Source organism: Microtus oregoni, unplaced genomic scaffold (genome assembly GCF_018167655.1).
Source record: "Microtus oregoni isolate MIOR12 unplaced genomic scaffold, Mior012 000007F_ref0000211, whole genome shotgun sequence".
Taxonomy (NCBI): domain Eukaryota; kingdom Metazoa; phylum Chordata; class Mammalia; order Rodentia; family Cricetidae; genus Microtus; species Microtus oregoni.
In genome coordinates this window covers 59,424,462-59,447,400 of record NW_024543066.1, presented here as the reverse complement: position 1 = coordinate 59,447,400, position 22,939 = coordinate 59,424,462, and the positions used below count along the sequence as shown (strand labels likewise).

General features: G+C 45.7%; 5 non-coding genes across 5 annotated transcripts; 1 reads left to right on the top strand and 4 right to left on the bottom strand.

Annotated features, from left to right (window-relative positions):
- Window positions 1–1,612: 1,612 nt before the first annotated feature.
- Window positions 1,613–1,686, bottom strand: Trnan-guu. Its single transcript has one exon. It is a non-coding gene; the product is annotated as a tRNA-Asn (tRNA).
- A 1,023-nt stretch (window positions 1,687–2,709) lies between these two features.
- Window positions 2,710–2,873, bottom strand: LOC121451159. Its single transcript, XR_005974690.1, has one exon. It is a non-coding gene; the product is annotated as a U1 spliceosomal RNA (small nuclear RNA).
- Window positions 2,874–8,753: 5,880 nt separating this feature from the next.
- Trnah-gug lies at window positions 8,754–8,825 on the bottom strand. Its single transcript has one exon. It is a non-coding gene; the product is annotated as a tRNA-His (tRNA).
- Window positions 8,826–13,258: 4,433 nt separating this feature from the next.
- Window positions 13,259–13,329, top strand: Trnag-ccc. Its single transcript has one exon. It is a non-coding gene; the product is annotated as a tRNA-Gly (tRNA).
- Window positions 13,330–14,827: 1,498 nt separating this feature from the next.
- Window positions 14,828–14,986, bottom strand: LOC121451167. Its single transcript, XR_005974697.1, has one exon. It is a non-coding gene; the product is annotated as a U1 spliceosomal RNA (small nuclear RNA).
- Between the last annotated feature and the right edge of the window lie 7,953 nt (window positions 14,987–22,939).

Here is a 22,939-nt window from a genome sequence, read left to right as displayed (position 1 = left end):
TTATTGTCCGCAGGTGTGGCTAATATGCAGACCTTGTCTTTCATGAATAGAGAAATAGATGTGTTTCTATCCCAAACGAAAGTCTAAGGATCTGACTAAGGTCCTACCCTAAGGAGATAACAATGGATTCCACCCAGGGAGTGGTTTGCCTACAGAATATTTTGGTCTAGGGTGTGAGCTGAGCCTTCTTTGTCTTGTTCTAGCGTCAGAATGTTTACCTAAGAATGTAGCCCACGACCTTCAATTGGTGTGTTCTTTTTCTTGTTTCACAGTCTCTCATGAGTTCCTGGGGCGGGGTGGTCATGTTATCCCAGAATTGAGTGAGAGTCTCCCCGACCCAGAGGTCTTTCATTTGCTCAAAGATGATGTTTACTATGCCCTGGGTCTTATGGTGATTGACAGTGAAGGCGATTTTGTGAGTTCACCTGAGACGGTGTGATTGACAGAGAAGACTGCAAGCAGCAAACCATAATGATAATGTTTGAGTTCCTCGGTCAACTGGGCTTGAACAAGGGAGACTGGAGTCTGTGGCAAGACATTAAATTAGCGTGGCGTGGGGTGCAGGGGGTAAGAGAGCAGTATGCTGGGATGGGCAAGAGAGACAATAGTGCCATGACTCGGATTCGAACCCAGATTGCTGCAGCCACAACACAGAGTACTATAAGACCGTGGCTCAGTCCAGATGTGCATCTGTTCCCTTCTGGCATCGGTGCTGGGGCGGAGGTCAGCACTGAGCGCAGGCCAGCCTGAGCTGGTTTTCGAGACTTCTGACCGGCCTGTCCTGCAGAAGTGATTTCTCCAACGCAGCTGAGTTGGGAGCTTGGGAGCGGCGCCCGCACGAGTGAACGCATCTGTGCCTCAGTTGGGTGGTGAGGGCCGTCGCTAACTGTGAAGTCGGTGGGTCGATGCCACTCTTGCAGGTGTACTATTTTCCCCAAGCACCTGATAGCCCTCCATCGCCCTCCTCTCCACGGTGACTGGGGTACCTGGGTAGGGGGCGAACTGTCCTGGGGTCCTTCCGAAGAGCTGGGGAGCAAACCAGCGGTCCAGAGCCTTCCTAGACGCTGCCCGCCTACAGAGGCCAAAACCATCACCGCCAGTTCCCGGATTCCTGTACCAAACACCGCCGGGCCTGCCGTTTCTGTGGTTTCTTTTGGTGTTTCCATACCACATGGTTTTCGAAATCTGTTCTAAGGTTTGTGATTAGGAATTACGATGAGCTCGCCCTTGTCGTACGCAAATCTTTAGCCGGTGGTGTACTTTATCTGTTTTATTAAAATCTGGTCCGTTTCCTGTGCTTTGGTGACTTGTTTTCCATAATTTTCCTTTATTAAGAAAGGGTTCCCATTCTACCCATCCCCAAGTCAACTAAAGACAGCAGGTGGGGGTTGTCCATAGGTGTCACCCTTCCCGCCCAAAATAAAAATTAGCTTTGTTGTTTTCCTTGCCAGCGGGCCAGGCCGTAAAAAACGAACGACAGGCACTTTAGTAAAGGATTTTCGGAGGCTTGCTGAGAAAGCGGTAGAAGCGTGCACTTTCAAACTAACAATCAACATGCTCGCACACGAGCGACTGACCTGTGTATTTAGACTGTTTAAAATCTAAGAGCCATCGTCCCTGGGTGGGCTCGAACCACCAACCTTTCGGTTAACAGCCGAACGCGCTAACCGATTGCGCCACAGAGACTATGCACAAGCGAATGCCCTGTCTCCTTAGTGAGTGCGACACCGCAGCGGCCACACCTGGGAAGCCCGCCCGCCCGCAGCCGAGCAACCTGAGCTGGAAGATTCAAAGCCAACAGCCCGGACGCCCGGACGCCCCGCTTCCCGACCTCGCGCTTACGTTAAGACCCCGCCGCCACCCGGGGGTCGGGGAAGGAGCCCAAGTGTGCTTTAGGGTCCGGTCCTTTGCAGACCCCGAGCACGGACGTGAGAGGGGCTGGTGTGTGCTGGAACCTCGGCGGGGCCTGCGTGGGAAAGGCGGCGAGTGTGGTGCCCTTGCTCAGAAAGTCCGGACGGAAGAGGTGGACGAACTTGACCCGGAGTGGAGAGGGACCGGCGAGGCGAGGGTTGGTTGGGGGTGTACGTGTGGCTACGCACCGCGGGCATCAGAGGATCCGGAGCCCGGTGGAACCCCAAGGCATATCCGAGAGAATGGTGACTAGTAAGCCACTGGAGCGTGTTGGGAAGACGATATTCCACTAGGATGAGGGGTGTGTGTGTGTGACAGTAAAAACACCTGAGGAGGGACGGGGAGAGGGGGAGAGAGAGAGAGAGAGAGAGAGAGAGAGAGAGAGAGAGAGAATTGCTTCCTAACAACGGTATCAATTAGGGGTAATTTAAAACACTCTTTGAGAAGGGATGGGCTGTTCCCGAGTCAGGGTCTGGTGCATGTTAAGCACAAGAACCAAGGGGGAAAAAAAGGTAGAGTGGAGTACCAACCTAGATTTTGACAGTTGCCAAAAAGTACTCAGGCTTTCAGGTAAAAAAAACTCATAATTTCAAAGCTTTCGACGTTTTCTCATTAACATAGTACCTGATTTCCTAAGGATAACTTCTATAAAGCCAATACCAATTTTCTTATCAGTTAGGAAAAAACAGGTGCATGCGAAGAGGAAAATAAAAATCCGGTAGTACATATTTCCCACGTCTATTTCAGTTAGCTAGAGGCACAAACGCTACTTATATAGCCTTTTCTTTACAACAGTATCAGGGGAGAGCGCAAACGGAGTCCCCCACTAACAGAAATTATACAGTCGAGTTTCCCGCATTTGGGGAAATCGCAGGGGTCAACACACCCCAAGTGCAACGGGTGAGCCTCGCCCTGGGAAAACCACCTACGTGATCATGGTATCTCCTCTGCCAGGTAAGTATGCTTTGCTGTCCTGCAGCCCAGACTCAGCCCCACCGGTCCTGCGCTCTGAACATATGGTCCTTTCGCCGTGCATACTTCAGGACTTGCCCGGACGCGCACCCCATTCCTGGGCACCGCTGCTACTCGTGAACCCGCGGTGACTTCCACGCCGCGCTGGAAATCCCTCGCGTTTCCGCAGAGTTTGAGGATGTGACAGTCCCTGCGCGCTCCTCATCTGCATAGACCCCGCCTCCAACCTGCACCCAGGGGTGACATCACACTCCTCCCCTTTGCCCCGTTGGCTTGGTGAACTTTCCTGCTAGTGGAGAGCTGGATGGAGTGTTGCAGGATCAGAGACAAATCACCTAGAATTATCTCCAATCCCAAATAGCCGATGGTTGCTCGCCGCTATGGCCTCACAGCCTGTCGCTGATTTTGGTGTGAACCAGCAGACCTCTATCTTCCACCAACACGAAGTACATGAGATCATTCGACCCCTGTAGAGAGAAAATTCTCTAAGTTGCTGGGCAGGTTTTACAAATCTCATTCACCTGTGATAAGTGGTTGCTGAGTTACAACACAGCAAAAATAGCTCCATAGGCCATTCTGAGAAATCTTGTACAACCAGGGCAATTCTTAAACTAAAATAAATAGCCACAGGTACCAGACCTATGTACCTTAAGATGGAGCCAGTGCTGTGCCCCAAGGCGCAGAGACCGAAGCTTCTTGAACAGCAGATCTGTTTTCTTTACATGTGTTAGACGAGTTAAATTCCTCACCTGGGTCTGGATGACCCCCATGTTTGCCAAAGGAGTCAGTGAATCTCTCTAAGTAAAGCAGGAGATAAAACATTTGCTTTTGGGAAAACATGTAGTTATACTTTCTCGTCAGGTTCAGCAGTCCTCAAGTAACTACATGAAGACTTATTAACACTTATAAAAAGCCTGGCTATTAGCTTAGACTTGTCCCACTAACTCTTATAACTTAAATTAACCTGTCTCCTTTCTTTTTTCTTTCTTTCTTTTTTTTTTTCTTTCGAGATAGGGTTTCTCTGTCGTTTACGAGGCTATCCTGGAACTAGCTCTCGTAGACCAGGCTGGTCTCGAACTCACAGAGATCTGCCTGCCTCTGCCTCTGGAGTGCTGGGATTCCTGTTTCTTTTAGTCTGCATTCTTCCACGTGGCTTGGTTACCTCTGATCTGTACCTTATGTCTGACTTTTTACGAGTCTTTGGTGAAATCCAGTTGCCTCTATTCCTCTTCCTCTCTCTCCCGGGAAATCCTCCTATCCTCTCCTGTCTAGCTATTGGCCATTCAACTCTCTCTTTCTTTTGTTTGGTTGATTGTTTTGTTTGTTTGTTTTCCAACAAGGTTTCTCTGTGTAGCTTTGGAGCCTGTTCTGTGCTAGGATTAAAAGCACGCTTCACCGCTGCCTGACTGGCCATTCAGCTCTTTCTTACACCGACCACAGCAATACACCTTCACACAGTGTACAGATATCCCACAACAGAAACATGGACTTGTAAAGTCTGTCATAGTGGGGTTGTAACCTTAGAGGTGGTTAAAAAGCATGAGGTTGTAAAACCTGTCACAATGATGATTAAGGAATGATACCAAGTGTGTCCTAGTCTTAAGGTTATAAACATGCCGCCTATTCCAGTTGGCTGATCGTTCGCTAAACTCTTCTGTAAACAGGCAGTTCTGCTTTTGTGAGGTTGTGGATATTCTGTCCGTCCTGATTGGCTGACCTATGGTTGACCCCTGCATCTCTGTATTCCCCCATCAATTGTGTGTGTATCCCAATATTGCTGCCACTCCATCCCTCTTCCAGTGGGGAGTGCCTAGGCCCGGTGCCATAATAAAGATTTTTACTTTGCAGCTCTACTGCTTCTAAGAGTTCTTTGATCTAAAATCGGGGACACAAGAGTTTATTGCAAAAATGTATTTAACTTGACAAGTATGGTGACCCACGTTGTAATCCCAGCGCTCAGGAGACAGAGGCAGGTGGATCAATGAGTTGAGGCCAGCCTGGTCAACCGAACAAGTTCCAGGATAATGGGGATCACACAGAGAAACCCTGCCTTGGAAAACATTAACAAACAAACAAAACCAAACGTTTGCCACATATTGGGGTCACCATATTTACAAAAATAGAAAAAAAAGAATCGCATGTAAATGAAAACTATAAAGTGTCCTTCATTTATCTGCTGCTTCCAGTGACCTGTCTGCATGTGCCCATCGGTGTCCTCCAAAACCAGGTGTCCAGACGCAGGCCCTAAGTTCAGCTTGCTGAGTCTAGCTTATGCCTCCTCCTTGTATCTCAGCTCGCACCACTCACTTTCCTCACTGAAGTGACAAGGACCCGGCAGAGCACCCTAAGGGAAGAGAGGTTTCCTCTTGTTTGTTTCGGAGACTGCAGAGCATTGCAGGGGAGAAGGCAGGGCAGCTACAGTGGCTCAGTCCTTGCACTGTGCGTATCCACATCTTGGTGGGCGGAGAAAGACAAGCTCTCTGGATAGCCCCTTAACAGGGGAACATGTGCTCCATCCCGAGAGCCTGGAGCGGATATTTTATATTCACGCTGGAACATTCTGCTCCTCCTCCATCAGAGCCATTTCATATAGCAAAGGGCATTCAATTCACCTTCAAGAGTCCCGTAGTCTCAACAGTTCTAGCACCATACAGCAGCTCAGTCACTTTTGAGACTCAAGACAATTCTTAACTATTGTTGGGCCCATAGGGGTAGCGCAAAGATGGGGACAGACCACCAAAGTCTAGTAAGCCAGAAGCAGACTTTATTCCAGGAAAAAAATTAAAAATTAAAAAAAAAATCTCCATGGGGCACAAAAGCTTACCAGCTAGCTGAGGCCACAGCCAGAGATGGCTGTGGTCATGGGCTGTTTCCGGGCTCCCCTTTTCATAACAAGAAGCAACAAGAAATTTTTACAATTGCGAGGTAAAACTCAGATACAAATTGCCCTTTTTTACTATTTCCATGGGCAGGGATTTTAGTTACAGGAGCGTTTGTCTTTAAGTTGTCGTTCTCCCTGGTGCTCCCCAACAGTGTCCACTGAAGTACTGCCCTCCTCCGATGCTGCCAGTTTTACAGAGCAGGGACAGTGTAAAACCGAAAAGTCACATACACCCCATCCTTTCAAGGCTAACTCGGCTCACATCAGTTGTTGGTCATGAGTGGCTGGGGTTATCTAAAAGCTGACCCTTGGTTTGCACAGGGCCGCTTCAGCCTTGCAGACAGAGCTATGGGTTGTAAAGCAAAGTACCCCACTGTTAACAATTAATCCTTAAGCTGTTAAAAAAGCTGCTAACATTCTTCTGGGCTTACAACTTTATACTTCTGTATTTCTACATTTTTACTTGTGGGACCTATATTTCTTTATTCTTTTTTTTTTTTTTTTTTTTTTTTTTTTGGTTTTTGAGACAGGGTTTCTCTGTGGTTTTGGAGCCTGTCCTGGAACTAGCTCTTGTAGACCAGGCTGGTCTCGAACTCACAGAGATCCGCCTGCCTCTGCCTCCCAAGTGCTGGGATTAAAGGTGTGTGCCACCACTGCCCGGCTATTTCTTTATTCTTATTCTTGGATTCTTCACTATGAAATCAAAATCTCAAGTTACACACTTTCAATATACAATGGCAGACCATAAACATCCCCATTCCAAAAGGGTGAAATGAGTATAATTGACTGGACAGAGAAACTACCCAATTGGACTACTCTGTGGGTAGAAAAGATCTATTGGGGATCACCCTACCAAGGCCTACTGGGGAGGGGGGACAGAGAGAGGAGCAAAAAGGCAGAAAAGCAAGCAGATTTATATGACAGCAGGGTTGGAATCTGAGCTACTACAGGCTGCTGGATTGATCCGGAGCTTTGTGCCTGTCCTTGCTGGAGGTAGGCCTACAAGCCTGGCATCTCCAACATCTTCGGCTCTCCATTCCAACTTAGGATTCACCAATACAGCATTATATATTGGTCTGTAAGTGTGTTCCATGTTGTGAATGTTTTACTCTTGGGGGACCTGCCACCCAGCTCCTAAATAAATCACACATACACAGGCTTATTCTGAGTTATGAATGCCGGCCTTAGCTTGACTTTTTTCTTAAATTATTCTGACTACCTTTTGCCTCTGTGCTATTTCCTTTTCTTCTGTATATCTTACTTCCACTCTTACTCCATGGCTGGCTGGCCGTATAGCTGGCCTGATGTCCTCCTTCCCTTGTTCTCTCATTGCTCCTTTCCTTCAAGATTTCTCCTTCTATTTATTCTCTCTGCCTACCAGCCCTGCCGATCCTTGCTTCTGCCTCACTATTGGCCGTTCATCTCTAGAGAGTTTGTTTGGAGGTTCTAGCAGGGGAGCGCAGCTACTCATATACCCTTAATTGAAGACCCGTCCTCCTCTATTCAGGGAAGGTCGTCCTCTTTGACTGAGCGCAGGCAGCTTCTGGAGGGACGCACATGGAGCGGTGATGGAGGAAGGGGACACCCGCCTAGCCATCCAGATCAGCCGAATCAACCCTGGCGATCAAGGGGGTTACAGATGTCGCAGCCAGATCGCCCTTACATCCAGCTGTTCAGCTCTTTATTAGACTATCAGGTGTTTTACACAGGCAAAGAACCACAGCTTCACAGAGTTAAACAAATGCAGTATAAACAAAAGTCACAAACCTGAAAATAATAATTCTCCAACAGTCCCTGCCTGGCCTACTGGAGTTTTTGGCCACAGGGGACAACCAGCCCATATTGGAAGGCATGTACTCACAATGATTGTGAAGGGTAAGATCCCAGAATATTTTGAACTATATAAGAAGATGAAATATAGGCAGACATAATGGCACAACTTTTTCCATACAATGTATTTTTATTGTTTTTCCCTCCCATGACTCCTCACGAATCCTCCCAACCACTCACGTTCATGCCCTTTCTCTCTCACATTCTTCAAAACAAAACACTGAAAATAATAACAGATAAACACAATAAGACAAAAAAAAACACAATAAGACAAAAGATGCCAAAACAAAACAAAAAGTCCACAAAACAAATGAGAAATTCATTTTTGCTGGACAACTATTTCTGAACACGGGCCTGCTCAGGAGTGTGGTTGCTATGCCCAGTGGTGTGTCGTTGGAGGAAAAGGACAAACTACTTGACTTTAGAGTTAGTGAAAGCCACGTCAGACTAGACAATGGGTGAGTAGCAACAGGAGGCACAAATACATAAAGGATGAATAATGAGATTTGAAATCAATTCGTAGTTCTTTAATCAATTGGGTTTAAGCTGAAGTAGTTCAGAGAGGGAAAGAAAATAGCGTTAATACATGCTGTCAGAACAATTTAACACGGTGTCCATGGTGGAGAGCAAAATGTCATCAACTTTATTTCTGTAGAACACTATACATAAACATGAATTTGAGGCTGTGGGTATAAAGTAGTATAGTGCTTGCCTAGCATGTACAAGGTCCTGGGTTTGAACCCTAGTATCACCCAACTTAATTTGATGTGTCATAGACCAAACCTTAAAATTTTAGTGATAAAGTACTTAAAGGAGATGGTGATACGTTGATATACAAATGTATGCTAAATAGCACCTAAGAAAATATAAATACAAAAAATGGAGCTGAATTTGGAAATCTGCCTGAATCTCAGATCTTGGGAGGTGATTCTAGGAACATCTGTGAGGCTGAGTGCCTGCTGGCCCTAGTGTAAGGTTGCCACCTGCTGGCCGCTATTGTAGATAATGGAGTGGAGGAAGTGGAGAGGGGGAATGTTGTCTCCCCTCCCAGAGCTTGAGAGAGCAGTTCCCCGTGTTTGTGCTCTGCAGAGCAGAGGAGAGCATTGGCAGGGACGAGCTCAGAGCTGGAGCAATAAATCGCCGGGCAGAAGGACGATAGTGCCGTGACTCGGATTCGAACCGAGGTTGCTGCGGCCACAACGCAGAGTACTAACCACTATACGATCACGGCGAGCCACACACACGGAACAACACGGACGTCACCGGCGCTTGTACAACTGGTCAAGCCTCGATTCAGTTCCGCCTAACACTGACCCTGGCGCCCGCTTCTCCCGGGATGCCTGCGCGGTAACTCGACTACCCGCTGCTCCGCTGGAAGCGAGCGGGGCGCGGATGGATCTGTTTCTAGTTATCGTCTCCTTTGAGTGGCCTGTGACACCGAATGCTGTGGCTGCGGCTAGCATCGAGCTAGAGACTTCCTCTTGCTGCAATGACAGAAAATACTCCTGTTTTCTTCTGTGGTTCAGTTGGCTAGTGAGGGTGTGTGATGAGATGAAGGTAAAAAGTTCCGTCCTCGCCACTTTCATTTTCTTTTTGTGCTTTTGTTCGCAAGACATTTTCATTGCCTTCCAAGTCTTTGCTGTGTCTGGTGCACTTCGAGAAGCTACGACCAGCCTGGCCTTCACAGTGAGTTCAGCCAGAGGTACACAGTAAGACCCTACTCAAAACAACAACGGGATAATCAAATAAAAAATAAAAGTTAAAAGTCATTCCCTGGGATCCTTTCAAAGAGCCAACGAGGAAACCCGCTGCACACAGACTCTTTGAAATATAAAAACAGTCATCGCAGTCACCGGCAGTCTCGGAGTTCTTCACAATGGAGGCATTCTTTTTTTTTTTCTTTTTTCTCTTTTCTTTTTCTTTCTTTTTTTTGCCATTTTTCTGTGTCAATTTGAATTAATTTGGTTCTGACATGAGCTTTGGTTCCCATTCTTGTCCCCATGTCTTTGACCAATGATCTAAGTTTTTCTGGGGGTGAGGGAGCCCAGTTGCCTTATTTTAGTGTTTATATATTTTACTTTTTAAAACATTCATTAATTTTTTTCTCTCCTTTGGAGGTGTATTTTCTAAAACTCTTAATACTTGCTATAGGGTTGTCTGACATCCTTTTGTTTTCCACAGACCATGTTTAAGTGACATTCTTCCCTTTCCAATTTAAGCAGTGTGTCATCTCTCAGTGAAATATTTCAGCACCTCCGGAAATGCCCTTCTTTAGATGAATTATTTTTTAAAGTAGGACCTTATGTAGCCCAGGCTGGCCTCAGTTCCTCATGTGTAGAACATGGCCTTGAACTCCCCATCTTCCTGCCTCAGCTTTTCCAATGTTGGGATTTCAGGTTTATGCCTGAAATTTTTTTTATCAATTTTTAGAAGATAAATATTATTTTAATAAGTCTTTTTCTATTCTGCCAGCCAGCTCCCAAATAATGATATGGGTTTATTCATTATGAGAGCTCAGCCTACAGCTCAGGCTTGTCCCACTAGCTCTTAGAACTTAAATTAACCTACAATTGCCCTGTGACTTCTTACCTCTCTTCCATTTTGTACCTTCTGTTTCCTCTCTATGTCCTCTGATGTCTCTCCAGAGCCTAAGTTCATCTCCTCTTCCTCTCTCTAGCTGGAAGTCCCATCTAACCTCTTCCTATCTCTCTTTCCTTCTCTCCGCCCCCCACTCTTCCTGCCTAGCTAGCTACTGGCTCTTTATTAAAGCAATCAGAAGGCACCTCGGCAAAGACACATCTTCACAGTGGACAAAAAGATTATAGCATAAAAGATTATGTTATAGCATAGGTTTTCCTTGCTGTGTCCTCTTTTACATGCTGTCAGATGAAGTCTTAGGAATTGCAGAAAGAAATCTGACATGCGTTTCCTCTCTGTTCCTGTGCATATACAACACTGTTTTCCCTGGAGTTGACTACAGCCTGTCTGGGGCTTATTCCGCACAATGACTCCTGGACTGAGTTTCTCAAGTCTTTGCATCTCTTCCTTCAATTGCAACAGGCCCAGACCTCCGTTAGCCCACTCCGCTCGTAGACAGCTGCGCTTGCCAAAACGAAAACAATGACCTAGTCCATCAAAGTCCACAGGTCTGAGAAAGTCTATAAATGTACGAACCTTGCTTTTCAGATTCTGTGGTTCTGCTTCTGGCGAACTGTTCTTGTTAACTTAGGCGTGTCACCCCAGAATGAGGTTTTTGTGCTTAAAAGCTCACCCTGAGAAAGGTTCCATCTACACTGGGATCCTGAACACCCAGTGTGGTCACCACCAGCTCCTAATCATGACTTCCTTTCTTGTTTTTGTTTTGTGAGACAGAGCTTTTCTTGTGTAACAATTGTTATGGAACTCATTCTATAGATCAGGTTGTCCTCAAACTCACAGAGACCTGCCTGGCTCTTTTCCCCAAGTACTATAATTAAAGGCCTGCACCACCATGCCAGGCTTACTAATGCCTTTCTATTGGTCTAAACCCACGTCTGAGTAGTGTTGGAGAAGGGGTTGCTTGTTGGTTCCCGGCTACCTGGCTAGCTTAGACCCGAAATAATCACGTAGAAACTGTATTAATTAAATCACTGCTGGCCCATTAGCTCTAGCTTCTTATTGGCTAACTCTTATATTAATTTAACCCATTTCTTTTTATCTGTATATTGCCATGTGGCTGTGGCTTACTGGCTAAAGTTCTGGTGTCTATCTCTGGCAGCTCCATGGTTTCTCTCTGACTTTGCCCTTCTTTCTCCCAGCATACATCCTAGCTTTCCCTGCCTAGTTCTGTTCTTCCCTGCCATAGGCTCAAAGCAGTTCTTTATTCAATAAGCAATAAGAGCAACACACAGTCAGAAGGACCTCCCACACCAGAGTAATCTTCTCTGGCAGATACTCCACACTATAATCTTTGCCATGGCTGGGGTTTTCAGCCATTGTTTCTTCAAACATATTTCCTTCTCCTCTACCCACAGTTTTCATGAGGCCCAGTTTTCCCATATTAGATCATTTAAGTTTGTCTTAGAATTCATGAATCTGTCCATTTTTAAAAATTCTTTTTTGTCCTTAAATCTCAGTTTGAATATTTTTTTTTACATTTTTAAGTTTTTTATATATGTATAGGGTTTTGCCAACATATATAAATGCACAACCCATGTGTGCCTGATGCCCTAGGAGGCCGGAAGAAGGCACCAGACCCTGAGACTGGAGTAAGAGTTATGGGTGACTGTGTGGATGCTGGGAATTGAACATGGGTCCTTTGGAAGAGCAGTCAGTGGCCTTAACCCCTGAGCCATCTCCAGCCCCAGATTGGACATTCTCAATTGCTCAAGGATATATTTCCCTGATCAGGTGGTCTGCGATGTGTAACTTGCGACTAATCCCTCTAGGGAAGCTGCCTTCTCTAACATCTTACTTTTAATCTCTGCTGTCTCCCTTGGTTGATTTTACACATTCTGAATCTCGTTTTGAAGATCTGGACCTATGGAATTTAGGCATAATAACTGAAAGTCCTGTCTCCTAATGCTAACCCCAGGACATGTCTGATTCTGTTTCACTGATGGAAATGGCTCCCTGGGCCTTGGCATGCCTGGTATTCCATGGTTGCTTTCCAGTGACGATAACTGAGTCCTTGGGGTTGGCACAGGCCCAGAGAAGACTGACTGAAGGCAGCCCACCTCCCTCCTGCAAACAGCTTGTCCAACAGAAAGGGGAAATTTGATGGTCCCAGACATTTGTTCCTCATCTTTTTCCTTTTTCTTTTGTCCTTTTTTTTTGGACAGGGTCTCTCTATTTTGTAGCCCTGACTGACCTTGAACTCATGGAGATCTGCTTCCCAAATGCTAGGATTAAAGGTGTAAGCCATGCCCAGTGCTCTTCTGTTTTCTGTATGACTTGCTTTTGTCTGTGTTGGATGTGGGGATGCATGTTCTCTCCGTACAAGCAGAATTATCATGCTGACAACCTTCTCTATTATTCCTCGGATTGGTTATTTTCCTTGTTGCTTTGACCAAACACCTGACATTAGGAAAATTAAGAGAGGAAGGGTTCTTTTGGGCTTACAGTACAAGGGGACACAATTCGTAATAGAGGTGAGGGCAGGATGGTGCCTGAGATGTACTGAGTACAAACCAGGAAGCATATACAGAGAGGAAGTAGGCTCAGGCTTCGTTCACACCTCTCTCTCTTTCTGTCTACTCCAGTGGACTGAAAGTGAGGCCTGCCCGAGAAGGGTGTTCCTCTGTCTGTTCACACAGATAGGGTGTGGTATAGAATTGTCCCCAGGGTCTACGTCCAGCGTGTTTCCACGACATCTGAACTGAGCATGGTTTGGGCACTGGCAAACTTAAAGGGAGGCTTTTCAGAGCCACGTACGAGTTTGGAACCGGAATTAGCATTTCCTTTCTAATGAGCTGAAAGTCATGCCCCGAAAGTCCTTGAGTGGCAAATCTGGCCCAGATTTATCACAGTCTAGCATGTAGGAGGACATGTGTTTCCTCGTCAGGACTGGAAAATTCAAAAAGTCATGAGGAAACGGTTTACATAGCTGTTTTCAGTAAAAATTCACTGAGACACGTGGTTTCTATTACCTTTTCTCAATGGCTGTCACAGAGCCTTCTTGAGGATGCATTGGTGGTTCAATGGTAGAATTCTCGCCTCCCACGCGGGAGACCCGGGCTCGATTCCTGGCCAATGCAGCTTGTTCTTTTCTCCTCTTCTGCCTGCCACCCTCGCAATTTTTCTGTGCGAACAGAGAATGGACCAGTACTCTATCCTTTCAGACTGATTTTGGAAATGTTAACAGTGAACTTAATTAGCAATGGCTCAAACAGCTAAGTACTCTCATTTGTCAATGAGTACCGGCACAAATTTGTGAATATCGAATATCGCTACCACAGCTTTAATTAAACAGAGTCTTCCTGTTTCCGTTCAGACACCTTACCCTGAGGTTTTTATTCTCATAGCAGAAGATGACTTCATACCGATATTCTGGGCAGGAAAAAGAGACTAGGATGGGCAGGCAGAAGGTATGCAAACAGTTTGTTCAGGGAAGAGTACCATCCCCAGAGGCTTCTGCCTATCTGCTCTAGACTGTAACTGAGTTATAGGGTAACACCAGGCTGCAAGAGATCCAGAAAAGGGAGGTGACTGTCAAGTTTATTGGGGTTAAAATGGAATGTGAATCTGGATGTGGTAGCACATATCTTAGTTTCAGGAAATTTAAACTCAGCAGAGACAGGAGAATCGCTGTGAGTTTGAGATCATCCTTACCTACATAGTGAGCTCCAGGCCAGGAAAAACTGAAGAGTGAGACCTTGTCTTAAAAACCACAACAAAAGCCTTTCATGTCTAGGAACCCTGTCCCTAAAAAGGCAAAAAAAAAAAAAATTCTCTCCACCACCACCACCCAAAAACAACAATAACAAAAAAGTAAGAAAAAAAAGGAAAAGAAAAAGAAAAAAATAGTGGAATGATTTGGAAGGCTTTTCATGTCTGTGGATCCTGTCCTGGTTTTTCTCAGCATCCCTGAACTGCAGTTAATGGAGCCAAATAGAAGTCTCAGAGCTGGATGTCTCTCACTGCAACCATCCTTTCTGATGACAATTTTGTAGAGGACAGCAACTAAATAGTATCCTAAACGCAGACTTGGAAAAAAATAGGTTAGAAGACACAAACCGCAGAGCCCTAGGACTATTATAATGCCAACTACACACTTGGTTAAAACTTACAGTCCCCATCAGGATTAACTCAGCATTCTCTCAACCCACATAAGGATTCTCTTCCGACCTCTACGGTACCAGTGTTACAACTGAGAAGTATTTCATGTACAAAGTAGGCAAAATATTCATACACGAAAGCTTCAAAAGCAAAACCTTTGTTGGTTTGTTTTATTACGTTCTCATTCCAAGCGTTACAGACCGGAAAAGACAAACAAAAGCAGGCACATGCCAGTGACAGAAACATCTTTGCCGTCTTTGGGGACGTTAGGATTGCTTTCGCTCCTTTTGTACACATCAAACGTACACCCACACAGGACGTTAGATGGAACTCGGATTAATATGACCACCGCAAGGAAAAGAAAGCAAGGAGAAGCGCATCCACAAGAGAACACGTATCGAGCAGTGCTGTAGTTAAACATCAGCCTCCCCCCCTTAAACCAAATCAGACCACCTCTTTTTAACTACAAGGAAAACTAGGGGAGAGAGCGAACACAGTTCCCCACGGCCACAAATTATGCAGTCCAGTTTCCCGCACTTGGGAGCAAAATCGCAGAGGTTAGCACACCCCAAGTGCAATGGGTGAGCCTCAGCCTGGGAAAGCCCACCCACCTGATCATAGTGTCTCTCCTGCTTTCCCCCTCCCCAGCCCCGACTCAGCCCCACCCACCCTGTGCTCTGAACACGCAGTCACTTCTCCGCATGCGTGTGCTAGCTTTCTCAGACGCACATTTATGTTCTAAGTCTATCTGCCACGTACAGCCCGGCTTTTCTTCCCGCGTCGTGAGAAATCTCCACAGTCTCCAAAGAGATGCAGACCGTGAGGCTCATGCGCGCCACTTACCTACAAACATCAGGCCCCTCTCGCAATGGGTCCTGCTTTTAGTCTGTGGGTTTACCCTCATGACATTTTCGCTATTTTATTGGCTCATTGGCCGTGATAAATTTTGAAATTTTGCTTTAAGGTTTACAGCACCACCTTTTACTTTCCTACAGCCTGTGCTCAAGGACTGTTCTTCCTTCCCCATGCTTATGCGGTTCTTACCGTGAAGTTGGCTTCTTCCAAGTTTGTAGACCCCACAATTTATTGTTACTATTTTTGTCTAAACAGTCAATTTTTAAACTTTTTGTTTTATTGTTTTAAGACAGTGTTTCTCTGTGTAGCCTCGGCTGTCCTGAAACTCTCTGTAGACCAGGCCATTCTCCTCCTTTGCCTCCCGAGTGCTGGGATTAAAGGCCTGTATCACTACTTCCTGGCACCAGTAATTTCCCCCCCAAACAAAATTTCAGTAATACCCTCATTTTTTTCCTTTCATTTTTCTTTTTTCCCCAGAGACAGGGTTTCTCTGTAGCTTCAGAGCCTGTCTGTCCTAGAACTAGCTCTTTTAGACCAGGCTGGCCTTGAACTCACAGAGATCCGCCCGCCTTTGCCTCCAAGTACTGGGATTAAAAGCCTGCGCCACCACAAATGCTGCTAAGAGATGTGTAGCACCATGCCTGACTTCCAACAGTAATACTGGTGATAATAAATACAGGGACCACATCCATGTCTGTGATGAGAAAATATCTAGATAAATGTGCTTCGCTCTCACTACAAAAAGAACGTATTTATCTGAGAAGTTGTTGATGTCAATTCTCGAAACAGGAATGGCAGCACCCACATTAATAATAACGACAAATACTAAGAAAACATTTCTTCTACTGAGTCCTCAGACTCCACGTCTCAGCCTCAAGTGTCCTTTAATATTTGGGACCCCGTGTGAAGCCAGCGCTCCTACCAGTCTGCTTTACAGTCTAGATCTTGTCTGTGATTTTTGCCGGGGAATAAGGCAAGTAGACAGAATGACAACCATATTTTTTTATCTGCAGATTTGTTAACCATTAAGGAAGCCAAATAAAAGAAAATTGAACTTGTCAAGCTAACAGACGCTCTCAGGACAGTTAGCAATGGACAGAGATCACCTCTGTTTCCAAGTCCTAACAATAAACTCAAACTGGGGCCATCCTCTCCTCGTGTTGTGGGTTTGAAACCACAGCTATACAATGTCTGGGCTTTCTCTGAGGGTGCGGGTAGGCGCGGGTAGGTGCAGTTAGGCGCGGGTAGGCGCGGGTAGGTGCGGGTAGGTGCGGGTTGGCGCGGGTAGGTGCGGGTTGGCGCGGGTAGGCGCGGGTAGGTGCGGGTAGGTGCGGGTAGGTGCGGGTAGGTGCGGGTAGGTCCTTATGGCCCGGAAATGTGTTGCTCCCTAAGGTGACGGCCATTGCTTGGTCCCAGCTCTGGGCCTTAGATCCTTTTCCTTGGCCCTGTTTCATCTCTGTTGTTAAAAGTCAGGCAGCAAGATGTGAGGCATGGAAACCACAGACATGACATCTGAAGCATCCCACAGCCGTGAATGTGTACACAGGAAGGATGTTTATTAGAGAGAGGAAAAGACACGTGCGTGCACAGGCCTGGGGAGAGCTGGTGCTGAGAAGAAAATACGGAGTGGGCGAGTTCAGCTTTGAAACCGCCTAGCATATGTGCATACTGACGTGGCTTACATAGCTGTAGCTTCTGCAGGGTAGATCAAGATCACACAGGCTTTGAGGCCCTGGATGGCTATGTACGTTGCCACAACACTTGATGGTGCGTGCCTTGCTTTGGAACCCAGAAGTGCCAGTGCTTCAGGTGTCTAGACATTTTGGCAGAACTACGGGTGATAGAAATGATAACATTTCACCCTTATATTTATTATGAAAATTGGGAGGTTAAAGGTAACAGATGGGCAGGAATGGGGCATCACGTCTAACAAGACTACTTTCTGCTGATGTGTGGGCGTCAGACAGTTGGGATGCTTGACCACGTCTTGGGGTAGCTGATTACTTCAGGGTTTCCTGGTCTTTGGGGAACTGGCTGACAGGCAGCTTGGACCTGACAAGATGCTGGCAATGCTGAAGATTGTGTCTAGAAAAATTTTTTCTCCTGGTGATAAAATTTGAGATCCTGGTGATTGAGGGAGGAAGGTCCCAAGATGGAAGGGGGGGGGGTCCCCAGAGTCCCCAATAAAAAATATATGGCACAGACCTAAACCAACAATTCTCAACAGATGAATCTTAAAATGTCTGAAAGACACTTAAAAATGCTCAAGTATAACATCCTTAACCATTAGAGAGATGCAAATCAAAACTCTGAGATTCCATCTTATCCCTGTAGGAATTGCCAAGATTAAAAACACTGTTGACAATTTGTGCTTAAGAGAATGTGCGGAGCCGGGCGGTGGTGGCGCACGCCTTTAATCCCAGCACTCGGGAGGCAGAGGCAGGCGGATCTCTGTGAGTTCAAGACGAGCCTGGTCTACAGAGCTAGTTCCAGGACAGGTTGCAAAGCCACAGAGAAACCCTGTCTCGAAAAACCAAAAAAAAAAAGAGAGAGAGAATGTGCGGTAAAGGAAAAAAAAAAAAAACTTCTCCATTGCTGGTGGAAGTGCAAACTGGCACAGCCACTTTGGATACTAGTATGGTTATTTTTCAGAAAATTAGGCAGCTATCTACCTTAAAACTCAGCAATACCAGTTTTGTGCCTATGCAACAAAGATGCTCAACCAATAAGGACATGCGCCAAACTATGTTTATAGCAAAATTACTTTGTCATAGACAGAATTTGGAAACTACCCAAAATGCACCTCTTCTACAATATGTTACCTGAGAGGCATCACCCTTTACAATAGCCATAAATACCATAAAATATCTTGGAGTAGCTTTAACCAAACAAGTAGAAAATTCTATATGATAAGAATTTTAAATCTTTCAAGAAGAAATTTCAGACACCAGAAAATGGAAAGATCTCCTATTCTCTTGTGAAGGTAGAACCAACACAGCAAATATGACAATCTTACTGAAACCTACAGATTCAATGCAATGCCCATTAAAATTATAGCAAAATTCTTCACAGACCTCAAAAGAACAATCTTCAACGTTGTAAGAAAAAAATACTCAGGGTAGCCTAAACAATCTTATAAATCCTGTAAATCAAGGAACTTCTGAATGCATCACAATCCATGGTTTTAAACTTCACTACAGAGCCACAGTACTGAAAACACATTGAGAAGGTATGAGGATCAAAAGAACTGGTATCAGTTCACCTTGGGTATGAATCCACATGCCTACTAACAGCAGATTTTTGACAAAGAAGCAAAATTGTGAACTGGAAAAAGAAGCATATTTAACCTGCTTGTTTATTTTTAATTGTCCTGAAGCTGCAGCTTTCTGAGGCTACTTTTTCAAACCTGCCTTTCAACTCCCTGCTGAAGCCAGGCCACTTGGCAGGGGGCAGGACACAGGCTCCCTCCGTCTGCCAGTCTGCCATCACAAGCTCTGGTGTGTATAGTCATACCGATTTTAAACTTTGTTTTTTTAATTTTAACTTGTAATCGTAAAATGAGGAGAATTCCTGAATCCTCTCCGCTGTTCTATTAGACGACTCTGGGCTACCAACTGTGTGGGGTAAAATTTGTTCTCTAAACGTACTCCCGCAGGTGGGTTAGATTCAGCTGGTTACTGTGTGCCCCCGGCGCCTGGCGTCTCAATCTTAGCAGTAACCTAGGCGATTCTTGGGCCAAATGCCATAGTTCCTTTACTTCTCCTACCTGTTTAGCTAGCGATAAAAGTTGCATTTCTGCGGCTAGCATGCTTACAGGCTCTAAATCTCTCTGCCTCTGTTTCTGCTCCAGTTTAACTCCCTTTAGCTATCAACATATCTACTGAATACTCCTTCCTTATCCCATATATGAAACTTATTATTTACAAATTTTTGCTCCTGATTTAAACTTCCCACTTCTCTATACTTCTTGAAACTCTATTCTTTATTTCTGAGTGCACATTACTCACATATGCACCTGTACTGCAATTTTTTTCTCGTGGGTTCCTCACGTTCTCCTCTGTACGTTTGGTCACTTCTTCCATGTTTTTTGGGGTTCACCAATCAGTCTCGCATACGGGTACCATTATGTCAGGGTCTGGTGCTAGCCTGGAGCCTAAATTATTTCTCCTGGACCTGAGGAGAGGCGTGGGAATAAACTCACAACTCAAATGGCTTTATCGGGAAGGAGATTCTCAGGAATCCCTCATGAAATCCTGAGTTCACATCCTGAAAATTCCTCTGCATTTTTTCTCCAAATAGACTTATATACCAGAACATAAACTGAGGGCGAAATTCATTGGCATTCTGCTTCCGAGGTAACCAGGCGAATGTCTCTGGTCTCGTCCCCACCTTTGACCACACCTTTCTATGCCCATTTTGTCTCCCTATCTTCCTGCACTGATGCCAGCTCTGTCACATAGGTCAAATTAGCATCTCTATCCCAAGCATCCTCCACATTACAAAGAAGGAGCAGAACAACATTAGCATATCCTGACCCTTTGTTAGGGAGGTGACCACCTCCTGTGCTGCAGGTGCAAACTGTGGCCTGGGATTCTGGTCGCCATACCATGTAGAAATATGGGTCTACAGTATGGAATATGAGAATGCCAGGGAATGTTAAGAGCCTTAGATAAAGTTTGAGAGATCTGGGAGGTAAACCCTGGACCATTATCTGACTGAAGAGAGGTTTGGATTCCAATCTGGGGCTATTTTCCTGGAGAAGAACATCAAAAGCTATCTGGACCCTCTTGTTAGTGGCAGGAAACACTTCAATCCACCCAGACATGGTATCTAACAAAACCAAGAGTTATTTAACCCATCTGACTGTGGGCATATGAGTAAAATCAAGCTGCCACTCAGTCCCTAGAAGGGAAACCCTGACCTGGTGGGTGGGAAAAGGGAAGTTACCATACTTGGACTTGGAATCTAACCTTTGACAGATTTTATAAGACACAGTGATCATTTTTAAGAACTTTAAGTCTTCCAGGTGGATTGGAGATGAGCCTTGACAAAGTGAGACAGAGCCTGACTATTTGGATGAAGAGTTGATGTAGGTAGGACAGAATTGGCCGAGTGTCAGGTGGTGACTGTGAGAATGTGGGCCGTACTGTATAAACCCCCTGAGGTGATTGAGGTAAGTCTGGGCCTGGAAGGCTGCTGCCCTGGCTGCTTGGTCAGCTTGGTTGTTTCCCTTAGAGATGATGGAGTCTGATCCCTTAGAGATGACTAGATTCTGATGAGACCATCAGTGAATAATTCCTATAGCTCTGCGGAGATGGGAGGCCTTTAACATGGCCATAATGTAGCCTAGTTAGTTATGGATCCTCCTTTTGTTGTAAGAAGCCCTTGCTCTTTCTAGATAGCAGAGTGGGCAGGGAAAATAACAAAGCCAATTTTTATTTGGTGTGGGAAGAGAGGGGACCCCTGTGGAAACCTCCACCTGCTGTCTGGTTTATTTGGGAATGGGGAGAATGGGACTCCTTTCTTTTTTTCTTTCTTTCTTTTTTTTTCAAGACAGGGTTTCTCTGTGGCTTTGGAGCCTGTCCTGGAACTAGCTCTTGTAGACCAGGCTGGCCTTGAACTCACAGAGATCCGCCTGTCTCTGCCTCCCGAGTGCTGGGATTAAAGGCGTGCGCCACCACTGCTCAGCTGAGACTCCTTTCTTAATAATAAAAAAAAAAAGATTATGGACAGCAAGTCACCAAAGCACAGGAAAAAACGGGTAAACTTTACACCACTGGCTAAAGATATACATATCACAGGGCAACCAATATGTAATTTGTAAACACAAAACCCTAGAACCAAGTTATTTAAAAAAACCATTTGGTGTGGGAATACCAAAATAAATCCAAGAGATGCAGGTAAGCAGCATCGATGGAAGGAAGGCTCGGGGCCACTGGTTTGCTCCACAGTTCTTCAGAAGGACCACAGAGCAGTGCGTGCCCTACCCAGGTGCCCCAGCCACCGCGGAGAGGAGGGCGATGGAGGGCTTTCATGTGCTTGGGGGAAATACTGCACCTACAAGAGTGGCATCGACCCATGGACTTCTCAGTTAGTGACTGCCCTCACCATCCAACCAAGGCACAGATGCCTGCACTCGGTACTGCTCACAGTGCATAAGCTTTGGAGAAATCACTTCTGCAGAACAGGCTGGTCTAAAGAAAGCCACCCGGCATGAGCCAATCTGAACTTGACTGAGACTCTGGTGAGCACCCACCATCAGGCGCGAGGCTCATTGCGATACTATGAGTAGTTAGTACTCTGCATTGTAGCCACAGCAACCTCGGTTCGAATCCGAGTCACAGCAATCAACATCCTTCCCATCTGGCATGCTGCTTTCTTGTCCCCTGCACCCCACACCTAGCTAATGTCTTGACACAGACTCCAGCCTCCCTAGTTAAAGTCCCGCAGACATGGAGGAACTCAAAAACTATTAGTACAGTTTGCTGCTTGGAGTCTTCACTGTCAGTCATGCTGTCTCAGGTGGACTCACAAAATCACCTTCACTGTCAATCAGCCTAGGCCCAGGGCATAGTAAGCACCATCTTTGAGCAACACCCCTTCCCCTGATTTTGGTCATGTCAGCATGATGCAGGGTCTGAATGTTCCTATCTGGTATTTGTCTTAGTAATAACACGTTAGTGGGAAATCTTGTTTTCTTTGTCCTGCCCTCCCTTTATGTGTCCTCCCCCCATTACTAGTGATGGCTCCTAGTAATGGAGTCTCAACTGGCCATCTCCTTCACCAGGCAAGGATTCCAGTGGTAGGACTGGACTGCATTCAATTCAGTTGTCGGTCAAGGGTGCCCCATGGAAATCTCCAAACCACCCAGGCTGCTGCTAAGACACAGGACAGGGCTGCTCTCCAGAAATTGCCAACAGGACCCATTGCTGAGGTAACACCACACATGGAACATGGGGAAGTCATCTGGGTCATACAGGAAGCTGCATCCCGACCTTCTAGTCTCTTGGGTGAGGGAGGGTACTCTGAGCGCTATTCAAAGAGAAAAGCAGACATCAACCAACCAAGTCACAAAACCCTTGACCTACAAACTGTCCTGCCTACAAAATATGAAGGACAACGGTGGCGCAGAACTGTGGGAATAGCAAACTAGTGTCTGAATTGACTTAAGGCCCTCTCCACAAGAAAACCCACACCCAACACTTGCTTGTGTAGCCAAGAACCAAAGTAGATAGATAGATAGATAGATAGATAGATAGATAGATAGTAGTTAACCCAGAAGTAGATAGTCCAGGCACATAGGGTAAAACCTTTTTGTTTTTTTAATGAACCAGTACTGTTTGGTTATTGAACTTAAGTCTTCAGCCTTAATGGAAACTTTACTATTTTTTTCTGACACAATATGAACACACACACACACACACACATCACATAGCATGTATGAAATCTTCATGGTTATTTTGGTACCTGAGGAGATCAGAAAAGGGATGAGGACCCCCAAGGTCTGGAGTTAGATAGGTGTGAGCCTCCATGTAGGTGATGGGATTCAAATATGGATCCTCTGCAAGAGCAGCCAGTGCTCTTAACCAAAAACCTGTCTCTTTAGCTGTTTAATATGAAGGCTTTTTCCCCTCTGTGTCGCCCTAGCTAACCCATAACTCACTATGCAGACCAGGCTGGCCTGGAATTTAGAGATCTGCCTGTTTCTGTCTCCTGAGTGAAAGATGTATATCC